Source organism: Lissotriton helveticus (genome assembly GCF_964261635.1).
Source record: "Lissotriton helveticus chromosome 1_1 unlocalized genomic scaffold, aLisHel1.1 SUPER_1_unloc_90, whole genome shotgun sequence".
In the NCBI taxonomy this organism is placed as follows: domain Eukaryota; kingdom Metazoa; phylum Chordata; class Amphibia; order Caudata; family Salamandridae; genus Lissotriton; species Lissotriton helveticus.
In genome coordinates, this window is record NW_027611737.1 from 649,725 (window position 1) to 670,896 (window position 21,172).

The window sequence follows — 21,172 nt, forward strand, 5'->3', positions numbered from 1 at the left end:
GGGCTCCACCACGAGGGAATGGCACCCTCAGAGCCTCTCTGGGCTCAACGAACAAAATGGCCCCCAGGAGCCTCTCTGGGCTCCTCAACAATGATGCGGGCATCAGGGCCCCTCACGGGGGACCCTCGAACACGTGGGGGCGCTTGGAGCCCCCCCCTCTGGGGACTCAGGACGAGAAATGCCCCCTAAGAGCCTCTCTGGCTCTAAACACAAGGGCGCGAGGTCGCGCTGCTGAGGGGGGCAGGGGGGGGGGGGGGGGCGGACACCGACAACGTGTCCCGGCGCCCCTCCCCTCGCTTCTGGCAACACTCACCGGCTCTGGGCTGCAGGGCGGCTCCTCTCGCCGCGGGGCTCCTTTCCCCTCGTCCCGGGGCTCTCCTCTCCACTCGGGGAGCCTCGGGGACCCGGCCGGCAGCTTCTCCCTCCCCGGCTCGGCTGAGGAGGCGGGACTTCCGGCCGGCCTTTCCTGGGCCGCGCTGGGATTGGCCGGGCCGCTTACCACTTCCGGGTCGCCGCGGGCAGCGCGGCGGCTCGCTTCTTAGGCAGGCAGGCGGCTTCCCAGGATCCGAGGAGTGGGCTCCCTCGTGAATCCAATAAAAACGGGCAAACAAAGCGGCAATGAGCGGGGTGGCACCCGCGCCGTCAAACCGCCACACAGGGCGATCAGATGCCGGGTGGGCACCGGCTGTGTTCTCAAAGCGCTAGCAGCGCTGGAAATGACGGGCAGGCGCTCTCCAGCGCCACAGGATGAAAAGACAGCGCTCACAGCGCTAGGGCCAGAATAAAGCGCTTCCAAGCGCTATGCAGGGATTCCAGCGCTCCCCAGCGCTGAAGGGCAGAGAGCAGCGCTCTCAGGCTGCAGGCAAGGAGTCCTCAGCGCTCCCCAGCACTGGAGGACAGGACAAGGCTCCAGCAGGGGCTGGAGGCAGGCAGGGGGGGCAAGGCTGGGCCAGAGCCAGCACACTGGGTCTCCAGGCAGGGAGACACCCCAAGTGGCGGTCCTCCTGGCCCCAGCAGCAGCAACAGCCCCCTCTGGCAGGATCCAAAAGCAGAACAACTTCAGTGAAGTAGTGTGGCTCACTGGTTAGAGGCGGCAGACCCGAGAGCAGAGGACGGCCCGGGACCAGGGTTCGATTCCCGGCGCGGCAGGTTTCTGGACCAGGGTCAGCGGACTCGATAATTCTCTCGCCTCGGTGCCCACTCTGATCAGCGATCACACTCGGCAACTCTGGGCATTAGCTTGCCTCATCTTCACTAACGGCCCCACCAGACCGCCGGGGATGCCTGGTCTCACCCTGGAGATACCCATTATGGGACCATCTCTCAGGGAAGCCAGGAAGGGTTTCGCAGCGGTCGAAGCGCCTTGGGACCCTACGGGTAAGTAGTGCGCTATATAAATGCCTATACATTTACATTTACATTTACAGTGGGGACACAGCCCCATTTTTATACAGTGCATTCCTTTGTTCAAGGGTGCAGAGTGGGGGCGGAACCAGTTGCAGCTGGTTCTTGAGTACTCTGTTTACCTCAACCACCCTCTCTATTCACTGGCAGGGCTTGGGTCATTAGACACACCACAGGGGGGCGGAGCCAGCATTGTGTGGGGAAAACCCAGCCCATCCAGGACACAGGTACACTCCTCCCACACATTACTCATGCAGATCTCCCACTCACCACCGGGCAGACCCATCCAGACTTCCTGGAGCCTGGCATGCCAGCCAGCTCCAGCCAATCACACGCCAGCACCCTCACAGCACACGTACAGCCATGTCTAGAAATGGCGCTTCCCTACTAGACACATACATGCTGCATACACTGTTGCGCAGCATTCACTCACACGAGTTCACACATACCAGACTCAAGCCTGTACACCCCACGCATCAGGAACTACCAGGGACACATACATTCCCCATGCATTCCTATGGGCGGGCAGGCCTAGCTCAGCACATGCACTCAGAGTGCGCACGCACTTTCCACTGGGACACAGTGAAAGTGCGCAGAATCCAAAAATCACCATCTCCAGGTCACCATTTCAAGCAAAAAGTCTAGGGGTGAACCTGCCCTAAGGGCCAAAGTCCAACAGTTTCTATTGACCTCTGAGCCAACTGGCAAAAACTTAAGTCTAATATAGTCCGCAGAGATCTAGGTGACCTCAGTCCCTGGTCTATACTGTTGTCTATATTATTCCAATGCGCAGATGCCTATTGGGACTATAGGAACTACACTACATGGCGCCCAACGGTTTGGTAAGGCGATAATCTAACGTAAGAGGCTAAAGTAACTCAATGGTGCTTTTCACTCAGACCCCTTTTTTCCATTATACTCCATAGACGTCTGGAGTGGGTGAAAGGGCAATATCCGCCAGAACTGAGTAGGATGAGAATCCTATGAAGAGGTTTTTGGTTTATTCAACGTTGAAGGATGCAGTGTTCCAAAATATTGTGCACCTAATCTTTGTTCCCTTTGAATCTTGCTCTAAAAATATGGATGATGCCGAAGCGGCAGACATTGCTAAACAGCTAATAACAGCTGATGATAGCATTTTACAAACTAATCGGAGAGCCCGGCTCATCCCAATAAATGTGAAGAAAATTTTGACTCTCAACTTAATGAACAACGGTGTACCACCCAACGGTGGTACAATTGTGTTTGTAGTAGAGGCACATGAGTATCGGCAGACAGATGTATTCTATTCATGGATAACATTCCCAGCAGTAAATCCTATAACAAAAGAGTTTCACTACTATGAACCAGGTGATACTCCAGCGGAATATATTCCTCATGAGAAGGTCGAAATTCCACTAACTCACCAGCAGCATGAGCTATGGTTTAATGGCGCCCTACATCACAGTGAACACGTAACCAGGCTTGGTCCACTAGGTAGACCAGGAGCAACCTGGCCAGTATTAGCTGGCTACACACCACATCCTGACATAGAGAAAATGACAAGAGATGAGGTAGTTATCCAGCTAAAAGAACTAATTAAGATTCACAGACAGTTAGTCCAATATGTCATGAGGACTTTAACAGTCCAACCGACAGTAAAACTACCACAGCATGCCCCTTATCAGGAGAATACAAATAAAATTACTCCACAGACAATACAGTCAGTCATTGGAAAGTTACCCACAAAACGGGAACAGATTCCATTTTGGTTAGCACAGAAAATTACACAGATAGAGGCAGTTTTTCCTGACAGTACACCGCATTAAAAACACAGAATTCTGACCATCTGTTTACCAATGGGGATCACACCAAATGTGGAGGACTGTGACACTTGGGGAACAGTCTTTGCTTCAATCTACACAAAAACACATGGTGTTCCGTCTATTGCGGTAATACCAGACGTTCTGAAGCAAATTCAGAATGAATATGGTCCAGAACCAGCTTTAAATCTAGGTATGAAATTACTGAAAGACTTTAAGCAAGTCTCTGCTATACTATTAGCAAATGTGAGAGGTGAAGCATCATCTGTGGCGATCCGCCAAAGATTAAAGGAAATAGATGTAGCAGACCAGCCTTTTGAGCTTGCCAGAATAATAGAAAAGTGTTATGAAGAATTAGGTAGAGATAGTTTGGGTGGAACACTACTAAAACATCAACTACCAGACAGTACAGAAAAGTCGTTTATAAAAAAGACTCCAACTACTCCAAAAAAGAAATGGGAAAGTAATAAAGATACTAGTCCCAGGGAAAAACAGTCAAAACACAGAGGAAGATCAACCCGGAGGAGAAATAAATCTCCTGCATGGGTGGAAAGACCTCCCCAAAGGGAACCCTCTGAAAAAAGATACAATCTTAGAAATAGAGATAATCTGAAAAAACTTGAAAGATAAAGATTATGATACACGTTCCTCTCGATCTTTTCAGACTTCCTCACCGAAATCGGAAAGAAGAGGACGGTCAGAACAGAAGGAGGAGCACGCCAAGTCCAAAGACAAGGACCTTGCTCCACAGAGTAAGAAATTAAAATTTGAAAAGAAAAAAGTAGCCAGTGTAAAAGTAAAAAATGCCGAGGATTCTGACGACACAACTCAAGAACGGAGAATGGGCTCTAACAATGCTAGACAGCGCAGCAGAGATAACCATCATTCGCAAGAACGTGATGAATCTTCTGGAGACAGTGGACACGAATTAATACATTCAAGTGGAAACTGCAGACACGAGAGTGAGTGTCCCCCATAGAATATATGAAACAACTATCCGTATAGAGGGAGACATAACTAGGAAAATTAAAACACTTTTTGGGGAAAAACTCTCCCAGGGTTATGACATCCTGTTGGCTGAGAAAGATTGGCCACCAAAGTTTGTTAGAGAGTGCCCACATGGCGAAATAATTAGGCCAGCCTTCTCAAAACATGTTCCAATACATAAAATACACACCTATGCTAAAAAATGGGCTGTAGCACAAGCTCCAGCTTTATATAAAAATCATGTTGGGTGGGATGAGGACTCTCCTCACCATAAAATCCAATAAAAAAATACACCAACTGCACAAAGGCAGTACCCAATAAAGCAAGAAGCTAAAAAACAGGTCAGGTGCCTTCAGATTTTCAAAACAGACCTGCTATTTTTTTAAGAGACTTTTTTACAACTTTGAAAAGACTATCTTTTTTTCCGTTCCCAAATATTTACCCCTTTTTGGCACAAGATACTCGGCTCAAAGTAAACATATTCTTAGAGAACAAGATTTCTGGATCTAGAGTCAGTATTAAAACCCAGCCTCTAGCACTTGCAATCTTGTATTTGAAATGTGATGAAATGTTCTCGATTTTTTTTCTGTATTTAGAGACATTTCATAAATTGTAAATATTTCATGAATGATATAAGGTTTAATGTATGCAATGCTCAGTATAATGCTCAGTATACAGTTTGCCTTTTACTAAGTCGTACAGTACAATACTCATTTTTCCATGTACATGCCATTTTTTGAAATTCAAAAATGTTTTGTATTTTGTGGGTGGGATGTATACACATACTTAGCTATGCTTAGAAGTAGTTATATACTTATCAGGATGTACATCTTACCGTGGAGTGGGTGTTGTAAAGTAATCTAGTACCCTAATATGAATTTCCAGATTCATGCCCAAATATGGATTTAACTTATAATACCCTTATAAGGGCATAAGAATCATGACCATATTTAGACAGAGTCAGCACAGTCCTAACATGGCGTTTCCTCTGCCTATAAGCCCCTAGAGAGTACAACTGGCTCTGGGACATGACAAACTTACTGTAGCCCCAAGAGAATACTCTAAGCCTCCAGTATTGATTTGTCCCAGACCCCTGGAACGTATTGCGCACTTCATGCACCTAGTGATGCTAATATGTCCACCCTTGTGCATCAAACACGGCCCCTTTTTAGTATAAATATGCCCAGGTTTGCCTAGTTAAACACACGGTGGTTTAGAGCAGATCGACTGACTACTCGCCCTACGCCCTGCTGTTTGCGAGAGCTGAAGGAAGCCGACCCTCCCTTTTGACGCACCAGAGAGAGACGCTGTCTTTTTCTCCAGCCGCGAAAATCCAGCTCCGGTGTTCCCTGCCGCCCTTGCAGGCTGCTGGGAAATCGAGTTCTGAGAGAGAGAGATACAAGACCTCCGACATTCTAAATCAAGGTACGGAGCTGATTAGCCTCAGAGAGAATTCTTGGTGTTAGAATATTGGCAGAGAAATTATTTAACTTAACCGACTTCTCCCTTATCTCTTCCCGTACTAAACTCAGGTTAGGTACACAGGGTAGGCATAAGCTAGAAGCACCAGTTGAGTCAGTTTAGACATTTTATTATTGTTGTATAGATTGTATATGTTTTAGATGCATCTTATGGCTGAGAAACTATAATAGGCTTTTACAGTATTATTTCATAATACTCTTTTTACTGTACGCACTTTATTTTATGACAATTATTGCAATTGTAGCAGTTCACTTCTCATGTGTGAGAAACAGACTGTTCAATAAATAACATCTTTTATTGAAAATGCCCGTCTCTCTTTCTCTACACTTCCGGTGAAACTAAGCATGCACTACTGATTGAGTAAAATACCCTCTATTGTTTTTCACGACTCTGGAGATTCCCTCCTCATTCATGGAGATGCAAAGTGGTCATGTTGTATGGTTGTCAGAAACTAAATTCCTTCTCGTCTAAGTAGGAAGCCTAACACCTTCTCTTACATTCGAGAAAGTTTCTAGTGACCTCTGAGCTTGCTGGCAAAAACTTAAGTCTAATATAGTCCGCAGAGATCTAGGTGACCTCAGTCCCTGGTCTATACTGTTGTCTATATTATTCCAATGCGCAGATGCCTATTGGGACTATAGGAACTACACTACAGAACCATCAGTGTAAATGATACAACGGTAATCCTCAAGCGTGCGCATGGACAGAGGAGCAGGATGAACAAACTCATACTGTAAGAACTCCTGAGTTCGTAATGAGGGGTCAAAGATAAATGTGACATCCGGAGATGTCAACGAAGTTGCCCATTGTATCCAATTAGGATATATAACTTTAGAATTTGGTACACTGGCTTTCATCACTGCTTCAAATGCAGGATAAGGTGTAACAACCAACATGTGTTTTCCTTGTGACAGCGCTCTCTCTTTTAGAATCGCCATCTGTACAGCTGCCAAGACTTTCTCGACAGAAGAAAATCGCTTTTCAGCCGAAGTGTACAAGTGTGACTTGTAAGCGATAGGCACTATGTCTCCTTCATTAAACAACAAGTACGTGAAACCCACGGCACCAGGCACAATTTCTATTACCAGGTTAGTGTGGTTATCATGAGTCAATAAGTACTTAGATTCAAGAATATCAGACTGCAAAAATTGCAGAATAGCTGAATGTTCAGGCAGCCAGCATGACTTGGTAAAAGTTGGTTGTATCAAAGCATATAGAGGTTTGATATGCTGGGCATAATCAGGAATATAAGTACGCCCGAAATTCAAAAATCCCAGCAAGGACTGTAGTTTTTTCAGAGTTGTAGGAGACCGTAAACGTGCGCATTTCTCCAGGAAGTGAGGTGCAAGACCTCTACCTTCATTCTTTTGCTCATAGCCCAGGAACAACACTGTGTACTCCGCAATGTGTGACTTTGCAAAGTTAAATTTATAACCGAAGTCCGCAAACATAACTATGATGCGGTCAATGCAACACAGATGCGGCCATAATTAGTCATCCATGAGATAAATATCATCAATGTAGAGTACGCATCAGGATCAATGCCATCTAGCAAAGAGACAACACCTGCGGCAAAGACGCTTGGGCTGTTTTTATAGCCCATAGCCAATCTTTTAAATTGTTTTTGTTTGCCGCCACAAGTGAACGCTGTCCATTGACTACTAACAGAGGACAGGTTATGACAAAAAAAGCCATTGGAAAGGTCTAGTATGGTCTTAAATCTTTTTCGCACCAGACTGTCAACGAGAGCTGAACTGTGGGTGTTCTGTACCGCACATGTACGACAATGTGAATTTAAATGTCGATAATCCGAAACCAGGCAGTACGACACATCAGGTTTGGTAACAGTGAAACAAGGATTATTCATGGGGGAAACACATGTCTCAATCACACCTTGATATTCTAATTGTTCAAGGATTTCCGCAACGGAGATTTAGGCTCTTGCCGCATAGGATATTGGGGTTGTGGCTGTGGAATAGACCGCAATGGAATCTCGTGTCTGGGAGAAAGTTTATCCCACTCGACTTAAGTACGGTACAATGCAGGTGCAAGCACCAGAGCCCACTCTTCTGCAAAGTTCTGCGGACAGCTCCTTGGGCACAGTGTGCAGAAAAGTAGGGAGGGTCATCTCCTCCCTTCTCGGAGCAGCCAAAACGAAAAGCGGGGGCCAGTCTTCCTCAGCTAACAGAATGTCACATGTAGAGGTCAGATGTTCCCAACAAAATCCATTTTATTACACGTTGGATGTCACCTTCAATTAAAAGAACTATATCATATAGTCTGTCAGGGGGAGCCACCATAGTGTCAGTAGTTTCCACTGTGATAAAAGTGTCAGTTGCTGTCGCCTTCAGATATGGACGCAGCGCTTGCCGCACTATTGTAACCTCCGCTGTGGAGCAGCGTTAATGCCCATGTCAGGTTCCGAAGCTGTGTTCTCACTATCCATGGCATACTTACGGTTAACGCAGCAACTTTCTTTTTCTGAAAATGAGGGCGTTAACGTGGCAAGTCGTCCTGCTTGCCTTTACCATCAGACGGGCGGGGCTGCTCATGTCCTTGTGGGGCACCCCGACCCCTGCCGTGTTCTCCGCCACCAGCTTGCGTGCCCAATATTTCCTGTGAAGAACTAGGAGAACGTTGCTCAGGAACCTGAAATCTATCAGGAGACCTAATTCTTGCGTGGTCGCACAAATCATAAGTGCGCTCAGTAGACACTGGTATCGGCGACGCCGGACGCGACCCCTGTTTCTATTGCTGCTTCCCGTTTTTGATTCGTCCAATTCTGTTTTGGAAAATTTGGACGGTCGTCTTTAGTAGACTTTGCCATCTGAGTCTGCGGTTGAGTTTCCGTTTTAGCAAAAGGCTTAACACCCAAATATTGCAGCCAATGGTCTTATAAGCCTCCGCAATATTTCTCGGTAACGCTCGGGGTTTATCGACGTCTGGGACAAGGTGCAAAGCATTTGACACCTGAAAGTTACCCGCATCTCCCTTTACATTACAAAAGATGAGATCAGTAACTACGTCAAACACTCCAACGAGCCTCATTCTGTTGTATATGAATTTAGGACCCTAGTGTAATTTTCCCGATTCATGCCCATATATAGGTATAAATCACCTTCTCCTTATATAGGCATAGAAATCATAACCATATTTAGACTTAGCCTATGCAGTACAAATACGGCATGGCTACTTCCACGAGTTCCAAAAATCCATAAAGATTTCTTGGAAAAACCCGCCTTCAGCAGTCAGGGACTTCCCCTTGCTTGAATATTGATTTATCCGAGAACTCATGGAGTTTTCAAAGAACTGAGTCTTTGATGACGTTATTATGACCAACATTACGTCAAACTAGGCACCTTGATGGTATAAATATGCCCAGGCAAACACACAGTGGTTTGGAGCAGTTCGACTATCTACCTACATGACACAGCTTGCCGAAGCAAGTGCCGAAAGAAGCCGACCCTCCAGCAGACGCACTGAGAGCGATGCTGCCTTTTCTCTGGCTGAGAAATCCAGCTCCAGTGTTTGCAAGCTACCCTTGAGGGTTGTTGGGAAATCGGGTCCTGAGAGATACTAGACCTCCTTTATTCTAAAACCAAGGTTCGGAGCTGATTAGACCCTTAGAGAGATTCTTGGCAAAAGAATACTGAAACTAAGCTACACCTCACTTACTTCTTCCCTTGTACTAGACCTAGGTTAGGTACACCGGGTAGGCATATTTTAGAAGCACCAGTTGAGTACTTTTAGTCCTTATTTATTAATGTATGTATTCTATGTATTTTATGCCTTAGAAACCATGTCATGCTTTTACAGTATTATTTTATAATACTCTTCGTACTGTACGCATTGTATTTTGCAACCAGTATTACGATTGTAGCAGTTAATTTCTCCTGCATGAGACAGAAAACTGTTCAATAAATACTTTTTAATGAAAATGCCCGTCTCTCTATTTCTCTGCACCTCTGGTGAAACGAAGCATGCACGATTGACTGAGTGAAATAACTATCTATTGTTTCCGCGACTCTAGAGATACATTTCTTATTCTTGGGAAACAAAGTTGTCAGGTTTATGCGGTTGTCAAAAACTAATCCCTTCTTGTTTATTCGAGAAAGTTTCTAGTGACCTCTGAGCTAGCTGGCACTCACAATTAAGTCTAATATATTCGATAGAGACCTAGTCGACCTCAGTAATACGTCTAATCTATATTATATGTTATTCCAATGCGCAGAGCCTATTGGGAATATAGGAACTACACTACGATTCCCAACTCGACAGCCGCCTCCGGACTGTGCTCATCCTGAACACGCTTGATCACAGAAAGCAAGACAGTCATAGACGGCGTGCCGTAACACTTCGCATATACTGCTGCAAATACTTTACCCCAATTCTCACAATCTGTTACCTCTAGCAATAAGTCTTTCTGCAAACTAATTGTGAGAATCCTGTGTTTTTCCACAGGAGTGGTATTAGGAAACACTGCTTCCAATAAGGCATATCGTACTTAGTTTGGGGGTGCTTGCCCATTACCGAATTAACTGAATTAACCATGACGGAACTAATCGACATCCCGGCCGGTCCAACTTATTGCGCTGCAAGAAACAATGACCTAAAGCCCTATGTACCCCAACAAAAGAGGTATACAGTTGACACAAGTCGTTAATCGGGGCATTGAGATAACGTGGATATGGTGTGAACCCGGCTAAGACTGGCCAAGTGGCCCCAGGAATTGACAAGGGACCTAACCGAAACGGAGTTACGTGTGGGGGAGGGTGCCATTAAACCAAACACGATGCTGCCATGCCAAAATTGGAATCTCTTGTGTCCTATATGGAGTGTAGTTCACAGGAATCGCAGTGTGAATGTATGTATGGAATGTATCCTCATCCGCATTTATTGCAAGAAATATAACCCAAGAGTAGAAAAGCTCAAAGGGCTGAGCTATGTCAATATCAACCATAAGGACATAGAGAAGAAAAACAATTTATAAATTGCAACACAAAAAGGGTAGTAATTCAAAACGTGAACCTTTTTATAAATCTCAAGTTTGAATTAACCTATAACACACATTCGTATAGGTAGGTTAATCCGTCACGCCTGTTAACCGGAAACAGTGGTAAGGGATTAGACAACCCAGAACAAGTGACTTTGGGACCTCTCAGGAATAGTGGGAATCAAGAACACTATTTCATTTTTATTCTCATAAATGTCCACAATGTGAGTAATCAGAGACAAGGTATAGTTTAAAATGTTTATTTCAACTACGTGCTCTAAGATGCAATATCGTTGGTAACATCAGTAAAAAGACGCATAAAATCAATACAATCAGCATTGTTACAATTCCATAAAATAGAAAGGGAGAAATCATATTATAATGATAGTGGAACAAGGTCTATAGCGCCTTTTGTACCACCCTCCCCTTGCTAGGTATTATAATAATAGAGGATCTCTAGGTTAAAACGGGGACCGCCTACCTCCAAAGTCAGGTAAAGTGAATCACATCCCAGATCAGCACAGCTCTTTGTCGATGGAAAGGTTTTTTCCAAGTGCTAGTCTCATGCATGCAGTCCAATATTAAAAGCACCTGATTTTCAGAAATGAGCAGCTGTGTTCGTGTTGTGTCTAGAGCGTGGGTCGATCAACCTGCATCAACAGCATACATTGGTATTTTAACCTTGAACACTTTGTGCAGACTTGAGGTCGCACTGTGAGTCTAGAGCTGTGAAAACCAGACCGTTCTCATGTGAAGGAAAAGCAAGCAGTTTGTCTTTATAAAAACAGAAACATGTAGTGCCATGTGCAAAAGCAGCAAAATGGTGTTTGAGCAACTAACTCACTTATGCTAATATAGCAATGTGTGCAGGCAGAACCGTATCCTCACTACACTTTTACAGGTAGCATGAACAGGAACTCTTGGATGTTTTTCTTTGTAATTCTTCATCGCCAAATAAAAACCACCAGTTTTTTTTCTTTTATTCCACATTGTGCTAGTCTCCCAGTGGATTTCCTGTTATATCACGTTGTTTTTACTATGTGTACCAAAGTGAACAATCACTGGGAAGAGACACTTTTATTATTCTACAAATCTTTGGTTTTCTTCTTTTCTTCTAGTCGAGTCTTCATTCATCTGGTATTTGAATATCCCACATAATTATATATTTTTCCTGTAATTCCTTCATCTCACAATAACGGCACTGTTCTGCTCCTGTCTATGTCCTCAGATGAGTCAATATTATTGTTAATGTTCGTAAGTTCTTTCTGAATTCACTGCATCTCTAGGATTATTTCTAAGTGAGTTAAATGAAGGTGTGTGTTTGCTGAGGCTATGCAGGATAAGAAATTGACAAAAGCTTGTCACACTTTTAGTGCAATTGTAAGGTTTAGCCCAGGTGTGTCTGCAATTGACAAAATCACTTCTGACATTCATTGCAATGCTCATTTTTACTCTGTGTATGTTAGTTGATGTATCCGAAGGTTTAATAACTGACAGAAGATATTCACACATTCACTGCACCTGAAAGGATTTTTCTCTGTGAGCATTAACGGATGAATCCTTAATGCAAAAGATTTCCTACAGGTACTTCTACACTCACTACTGTTGTACAGTATTTACAGAGTGTGTGTAAGCTGATGTCTACATAGGCTTGATAATTGACTACATTGCTTCACACATTTATTGCACTTGAAGGCTTTTCTTCTGCGTGTGTTCGCTGATGCCTGTTTAGGATTGATAATGGACTACAGCTTTTCAAACATTTATGGCATTTAAAAGATTTGTTTCCCCTTTGTGAGCTTGCTGATGATTTCTTAGTGCTGAAGAGTAAGTAAAGCTACTTCCACATTCACCGCAATTGTATGGTTTTTCCTCAGTGTGTATTCGCTGATGTCTCCGGAGGCCTGTTAACTGACTGAAGCTCTTCACGCATTCACTGCACTGGTATGGTTTTTCCCCTGTGTGTGTTCGCTGATGTGTTTGGAGATGTGCTAACCGACTGAAGCTCTGCACACATTCACTGCAATGGTATGGTTTTTCCCCTGTGTGTATTTTCTGATGTCTAAGGAGGGTTGATAATTGACTAAAGCTCTTTACACATTCCTTGCAATGGTATGGTTTTTCCCCTGTGTGTGTTCGCTGATGAGCTTGAAGTTCTTGTAACCGACTGAAGCTCTTCACACATTCACTGCAATGGTATGGTTTTTCCCCTGTGTGTATTCTCTGATGTGTGTGTAGCTGTGAAATCTGATTGAAGCTCTTTACACATTCCTTGCAATGGTATGGTGTTTCCCCTGTGTGTATTCTCTGATGTGTGTAAAGGTTTGAAATTTGACTGAAGCTCTTTGCACATTCATTGCAATGATATGGTTTTTCCCCTGTGTGTATTCGCAGATGTGTTTGGAGGTGTGATAACCGACTGAAGCTCTGCACACATTCCTTGCAATGGTATGGTTTTTCTACTGTGTGTGTTCGCTGATGTGCTTGAAGTTCTTGTAACTGACTGAAGCTCTTCACACATTCACTGCAATGGTATGGTTTTTCCCCTGTGTGTATTCTCTGATGTGTGTATAGCTGTGAAATCTGATTGAAGCTCTTTACACATTCACTGCAATGGTATGGTGTTTCCCCTGTGTGTATTCTCTGATGTGTGTATAGGTTTGAAATTTGACTGAAGCTCTTTGCACATTCATTGCAATGGTATGGTTTTTCCCCTGTGTGTATTCGCAGATGTGTTTGGAGGTGTGATAACCGACTGAAGCTCTTTGCACATTCATTGCAATGGTATGGTTTTTCCCCTGTGTGTATTCGCAGATGTGTTTGGAAGTGTGACAACCGACTGAAGCTCTGCAAACATTCCTTGCAAAGGTATGGTTTTTCCCCTGTGTGTATTCGCTGATGTCTGTGGAGGTTTGCAATTTGACTGAAGCTCTCTAGACATTCAGTGCAATGGTATGGTTTTTCCCCTGTTTGTATTCGCTGATGCTCTTTTAGGGTTTCTAATTGGCTAAAGTTCTTGACATATTCAATGCAATTGCACGTTTTGTCTCCTGACCGTGTTTCCTGAAGGGTCAGCATAGTTAATAAACCACTTGGGTTATTTTCAAATTCCCTGTATGTGTGTGATATTTTGGACACTTGATTTCGATTTAACAATAAAATACAAGACTCACTAAATACCTGCCACATTCATAACATAAGTAAGGCTTCCTTGTGGGTGATTGCATTTTTAGAATGGATAATGGCTACGCATGCTTCGGGTAAAGCTTAATCTTCCTTCCGGTAGGTGCAAATTGGGACAATACTCTGTGCTTTAGGCAGCAGAACCACTCGTTCCTTTTCCCTTCAGTTGTTAGGCTCCACTTCATTGTGCTTTTCCCTGGTGCCTGTGGTTTGGCTAGAAAGAGTTTGCAATACACCTAGAGCACTGAATGGTGGTCTGTTGCCAGTTTAGATAGCGAAGCACTGATCTAGCCATAACATGATGATGAAGCGACTTGTAATGTGTACAGCTACTCCAAAGAGTGTCCTGGGGCCAAGCAGAGGTCAGAAAAGAAAGTAAATCCGGTTGTTTCAAACATGGACAAAAAGCCAAGTTTTCAACCTTTTTTAAACATTTTCATGTTGCTAACAGCTCAAAGCTGAAGAGGGAGTTTGTTCCAAGCTATGGATCCCAAATAGACACAAGACCTTCCTCCAACTCTCATGCCAGCCTCATGATCAAAGCTGGTGTTGGACGCTTGTTTTTGCAGGTGGTTTGTCAGTTTTGTTGTCTTGGTTGTCTTAATTTTGTTGAGGTCATTTCTTCGTCTTGGGGTGTCGAGGTGCAGAGCTCAGACTCGTTCACTCACTGAATTGCCTTTGACTGCTTCTTCCTGGATATGTCCTCTGCCTGCACTGAAGTTTTTGGAGCTCCTTATTTTTGATAATTGTTGCAGGTTTGATGTGTTTTCTTCATTGTTCATAATCAATCCGTGCATTTAAGGCTTATTTTCTGTTGGATGTAAAGAAATGCAATATTACTAAATGCAAATGTAATATAATGTGAATACACAATATTTAATCAGCTGTAGAAGACATCTCTTCGCTACCATATTTGAAATTTAGTAAGGAACATTTTACCATACATGGATATTTCATTAAAACTGTGGTTGAACATGTCACATCTTATTTACTTCTGAAAAGGCAGTGATTTACCATTATTCACTGAGTAACTTACTAAAGAAAGGGCAGTCACAGAGCACTCATGCTACATAGACAGTTTTAGGTAGATATTCATGGACAAGATTTCATTTAAACAGAACAAATTGTTGAAAAAGAGAGGAATCAGGAAGCGCTGCCGTTAATTCAGTTTCAGAAAGTATCTACCAAAGGTAGCTCTTCAGGAAGTGTATAACAAAGGTAACGCTTCAGGAAGTATTTAACCAAGGTAACTCTTCAGGAAGTGTATAACAAAGGTAACTCTTTAGGAAGAGTATAACAAAGGTAACTCTTCAGGAAGTATACATGACAAAGGTAACTCTGTAGGAAGTATATATGACAAAGGTAACTCCAGACACCTTTTTCACAATGCTTTCATGTTCACACTGGATCAGCTCAAATGCCAACTCCCGCCTTTACCTTGCAGCTCATTAAGGGCCTTACTACGAGTGCGACGGCCCTCATGATAATAATGTAATAAATAATGTAATATGGCTTCTTATATAGCACACTTATCACCACTAGAGGGTCTCAAGGCGCTTGCTTTGGGAACCCGTCCTGGTTTTTCCCTGTGAGATGTCCCCTACTGGGTACCCCCAAGGTGAAAGCCAGGCATCCCGCCGCGGGGGGCCATAGTGGAGATTGAGCAAGCTATTGCCCAGAGTTGCAGAGTGTGAACCCCTGATTTGAGTAGGCACCGAAGCGAGAATTATCGAGTCCGTGGACATTTGAGCTCAAGACCCTGCCGCGTCGGGGATCGAACCCTGGTCCCGGGTCTGACCCCTGCTTCAGGGACTGCCTCCTCTAACCGGTGAGCCACACTTCTCCACGCCGTACGCACGGTGGTGGTCCAACTGCCACCATCCTAGCGGTCTGACCGCCGTATTATGAGTGTGGTAGGAGGACCGCCACAAGACCGCCACCCCGCCAGGATCAAGGATCCCGCTGTGGAGGCGGTCTGCAAACATCCTGAATATGTTGGCAGTGCCGATGTCGCAGAGCATATTACGTCTGCATATCCACCGCCCTTTTCATGGCGGGGACCCACCATGAAACGGATAAAGGACATGCAGGTAAGGGGGCCCTAACAGTTCCCCGGCCGATTCTGCTCCTGGGGTTGCATGCGGGGGGCACATGTTGTGCAACCTCATGGAATTGCACCCTTGTTCCTGCACAGTGTGGCATGCATGACATGGTGCTGGAACGTGCTGCAGGCACTCTTAAGGTGGTGATATGCTGTTTATACTCTCAAATGAGCCTAATACAGCCGCTGCGAGACCGCTGCTGCACCGCCCACCCACCCTGGATTTAGGCCATAATCCGGCGGCGGGCTCTCAATGGGCTTGCCAGTCTGCCTGGTACCTCCGCTGTGGTAGTCCCATTGGAAGACCGCCACACTCGTAATAAGGCCCTAAGTCACCTTCAACACATTTTACAGCCCTCCTGGTTCAAGCATTTCTGGATCCTTCTAACCTAGAAGACTGGAGCATTATCCCGAGTTGAGGTGGATTTTCTATCAGTGTAATATATATCCATCTCCCTTGAACTATTGACTGATTCTGCCCTGAAAGACAACTTAAAAAGTGAGTCTTTAGTTCTTCCTAAAGTAGGTAAAGTTAAGATCCTGTTGTATTTCAATCAGCAGCTCCTTCCAGGGTTTTCTGTGAAACAGAATGAGGGGTTATTTCCAATGGCCCGTCTTTATATTGCGCACACAGATATGGCAAACAAACATTAAATCATGTAATTTATTATTCAATGATATCAGTCATTTATTCCTTATAGAGAATCCATCACAACCAATAATTTAACAGAAATATCTCCCAATCCAACAGATGTGTGCATATTAATAATTGTTTTTGTTTCTCAACATTTACAAGATATTTGACTTATTGTTGTCTGTCTGACGGCCAGGATGCTACTTTGTGACTCAACAGGGCTTTGGTAGAGCGGGAGGAGGTGTCTGTTGTCCACAGGTGAAGTGTCATTTCTCCTATCCCATATTTCTTTTATCCAGGTTTACCTCATTCCATGTCCTTCAGCTCCCTACTCCCCTCGGTCTCTGTACTCACTCTACAGGGTTCATTGTTAGCTGTGGCAGGGGGACACACTTGAAGCGTGCACACAGCAGATGTCAGCTAATGACCTGATAGTGAAGAGGCCGTGGTTGGCAGTACGGAGCTCACAAGCTTCATTTCAGAAGCTCACCTGGGAGGTACTAACTGAGGAGGTGCACAGGAAGGGACCTATTAGCTATAAACAGAGAGAGTGCACAGGTGGGTGCTTGTGAGGTATAAACAGATGAGGTGCACATATAGGTACCTATGAGGTACAAACAGAGCAGGCGCACAGGTAGGTGCAAATGAGGTTAAAACAGAGGAAGTGAAGAGGTAGGTGCTTCAGTGCCTCTGGGACTATATCTGCTTCTAGGCCCTCTTCCTATAATGCTGGCTCTTGCTCCTTCTACAACACTTGCTGCAGACATAGGGCCTGATTTAGAGTTTATCGGACAGGTTATTGCTTCAAACATGACAGATCCCGTCCGCTTTATTACAACTGACACAGGATATAATGCACTTTTAATAGGGTGGACGGGACACCTGCCACATTTATGACGGAATAAACCATTTGCCTAAATATAAATCGGGCCCTTGGCAGACATTGTGTCCAGTGTCCTCTCAGTGTTGGAAAGCATCCATTTTATTAACGGCACAGTATTATCTCACTACTGCTGTGACTTGCAGTAATAAGGCCATTATGAACGGACTAATTTGTGTGCCAGAATGCCTGTGAATAGTTTAGCAAGAATGTTTAGGAGGGAGATGGGCCTGTATGATGAGCAGGACTAGGGGGCTTTCCAGGGCCTGTGAATAAGTGTTATTACTGTTTCTCTCTTAGGGCCATATGTATCAACACATTTCCCCATAGACACAGAATGGGTAAAACCCTTTGATACATCTGGACCTAAGTGTCAGTGGGCTTGTCTGTGTCCCCAGAATAGCTGTTTACAGCTTATCCGATTTATGCTCAAAGAGTTGGAGTTTTTAGGACTAAGCAGCTCTTTCAACAATGTTTGAAAACTAAACTAGTCAGATGATCGCTGCCAGGTGTACATGTTTTGCGTGTGTAGAATCACACACTAGTAAATGCAGCGCACGCAAGCTTCGCCTTGTCAGTTTGTGAATGAACGCTAACTTGTGAGTTAGTAAGTGAGAATTCACAGACCCCAATCTGACTCTGACACTGTAAACAGAGTTTCACTTGATGGAGCGGGATAGAAAACAAAAATTTGTTTAAACCCGTGAAGTCACACTTCCATAAATAAATTAATAATGCTAACAATTTGTGCTGTGTGTATAATAATTCAACCTAGTTTTAAGTTGCATTTTCACAAAACACGCGGGAAACTAATATGTGTGCTCATAAATGTGCATTATGTTGCATTCTCATGTATGTGGAAAATAATAAATTAATTTTGTCTATTGTCATGTCATAACTAATAGCAGCTGTTTTTAAAATAATGGCATGTGCTTATTTTGCTTCCCTTGTCTATGTGATGTCATTTCTACTATTCTAGGTGCACATAAGGCTTTATGGATTCATGAAGACAGGTAGATATAAAATGCTGCTTTATTTGTGCTTTACTGCTAGGTAATTTAGACTAATGGGTTAATAATTAGCAATGATGGGAGGCAACAGAACAAACTGTATTTCTTTCATTAATTATTCTTTGTGTTTGTTTATATAATAGTTTTACAAGTGAAGCTTAGAGATGGCTGCAGGAAAATAGTACCCTTTTAAAAGTGACGCAGGGACGGTGGCGCAGAAAATTGACGCTTTCTGAAAGAGGCCTAATGATGAAAATGGCTCAAGTGAAAATAATTCTGAAAGGATGGAAAAGGCCTCTGAGCTTTTATTTTGAAAGGTTTTGGATTGAACTGCTAAAAAGATGACTTTTTGGAGAAATTTGCTAACGTTTGCTAACGTGCCACGGGAGTTCAGAGCTGACTAAGCTCAAGGTTAAAAAGGAAGCTGTCGCTACAAAATGTAGCAGTCTAAGGAGAGCTGCCAAGACTTCTAAATGAACAATGGACTAGTGAATTTGCCCGGGCATGTAAGAAGGAGGTGTCACAGTTTACTGTGGTACGAGGTGGCTCAGCCAATGGAGAACTAGAATTCGTCTGCTGGAATGTGAAAAATAGTTAGCTCAGCTAAAATTAGGGTATAAGAATAGGTTCAGAGAACACATAGTTGGCTTACGCTCGAGAATTCTGGAGGACGATGTTATGCTGATGGACTTTACACGTGAGGACAGGAGTTTTTATTAATTACTTTATTACTAGGTGATGAGGGTAGAGACAGAGATATAGTTAGGATTTTGGAAATGCTTAATTTTACTTATTTCTGCTAATGAATAATAATTCTTGATTTATGCTCTTTTTATTAATACTGAATAAATCTTTCTTTATGACTTTTTCTAATGCTTGTTTAATAAAATACCAAAACCTAAGTTTTTCTAGATGTGTTAAAATAAACTTTCTAAAATGACAAGCTGGTCTTGATTATTGCAGATGGTTTAAACAACTATATTTAGATCTTATCGCCTCATGATTCAAGCGCTCTATTGTTGTTATGGGCCTAGTGTTGTAGTGTAAGTTTTGTGGTAGTAAATAGTGTCATTTGTGCAATATTTTGGTGAGAGCGCTGGATCAATTTCTGGTAGCAGAGGATGGTTTATATATGTTGTTTTTGACATACATGTTACATGCATGATACATATATGTTGGTAAATTCATAGGATTAAGTTTTAACACATGTTGAGTTTGTTTAATTTTGTGCTATGTGTGTACCGGTACAAAAACTGTGTGATGAGAAGGTAGTCATGCAGAATATCTGATCTGTTTCTGTGATATCGCCGAGTATCACTGTTGGTATCGCCGTGTACCAGAAGTATTGTCGCCGTGCAATACAGTGTTGTCGCCGTGCAACACAGTTTTAGGGCTAGGTGTGAATCTTGTAATAGTGAGGGTTTTCTAAGAAATTAGAGCAGCATGAGAATAGGGACAAAGCGCCTTCCATAAAACTCACTGTGATAAGAGTATTAGTTATATTCAAGCTTGAGTGAAGGGCAGGGTAATGTCGGTGCATGATTATCTATAAACAGGTTAGAGTCCTGTACGGGTACATGTTTTATATCTATAAACAGGTGAGAGCCCTGTACGGATAACGGTGTTATTTTGCTAACGGTGCATGATTTCTATAAACAGGTGAGAGTCCTGTACGGATTTCATGTGTGTCTGAAGTTAGGGAATTTTCAGTGTGAAAGTGCGTGATTGTTTTGTAAGGTATGTTCAAGTGGAACTCTTAGAACTTTCACTTCGCGGTGGGTTCAGAGCAAAATGAGTTCATATTCTTACATGTTAGAAGGGTAGAGTAAGAGTTGCTCTACTGGCAAATGGAAATTATCCTTAGTGTGAATAGCGCCGTCTATTCCGAAGTGTGGATACTTGAATGTATGTAAACTATCCTAATTAGAGAAGCAGACAGATGTGTTTCGTTTTATATATTCACTAAAATGTACCAAAAGTAATTTTAAGGTACTTAGGAAAGTTCAGGATAAAGTCTGTACCATTCTAAGACTTTTTATGATATTGTGCAGTGTTTAAATACATTTAAAAACTCTGCACGCTAATAAAATTCAATTGAAAAGTGTTCAGCATAGTTGAAAATTATAAAAAGGTGAACTGTGCTAATTTTAAAACATTCAGGAGCATTTTAGAATGTTTTGTGTTAATTAGGCAATAATTAAGGTATTACACGTTATTAAATTCGTTAAAATAAGTAAAAAGCGATTAGAATTAAATTTATAAACATTCCACGCTTTAAATATAGTATTATATTATTCTCCGTAGTTTAAATCCATTAAATTGTGCCCCGATCGAAAATTGTAAGGGAGGGGCTGGTTTTAGGAGTGGGAACGTGTGAGGAGAGAGCCTGCAGCTGCAGCAGCTGCTTACGTCAGAAACAGCCGCGCTCGGATTGGATAGAGCGTCTGGTTTGTCATTAAAAAGCTGCCCCCTGATTGGCTAAAGACGTCAGGAGTGACTGAGCAAAGCCGCGCTCTGATTGGGCTAGAGCGTCGAGCTATAATTCACTGGAGTGTTTCAATTGTTAAGAAGTAAATGCGCTTAAATGCGCGCCACCACAGTTATTATAATTGTTTATAAATATTAAATGACCCCGTTTTCAATTATTTCTTTGCTAGCTATAACTGCGAGTATTTTATTAGAAACTCACTTCATTT

At 43.2% G+C, this 21,172-nt stretch overlaps 1 pseudogene across 1 annotated transcript in view; it reads right to left on the bottom strand.

Moving 5' to 3' along the window:
• Positions 1-10,912: 10,912 nt before the first annotated feature.
• LOC144806625 (uncharacterized) overlaps positions 10,913-21,172 on the bottom strand; it is an 82,161-nt pseudogene continuing 71,901 nt past the window's right edge. The window contains exon 2 of the transcript XR_013605856.1: positions 10,913-14,662. The product of XR_013605856.1 is annotated as an uncharacterized LOC144806625 (transcript). The remainder of the gene's footprint in view (positions 14,663-21,172) is intronic.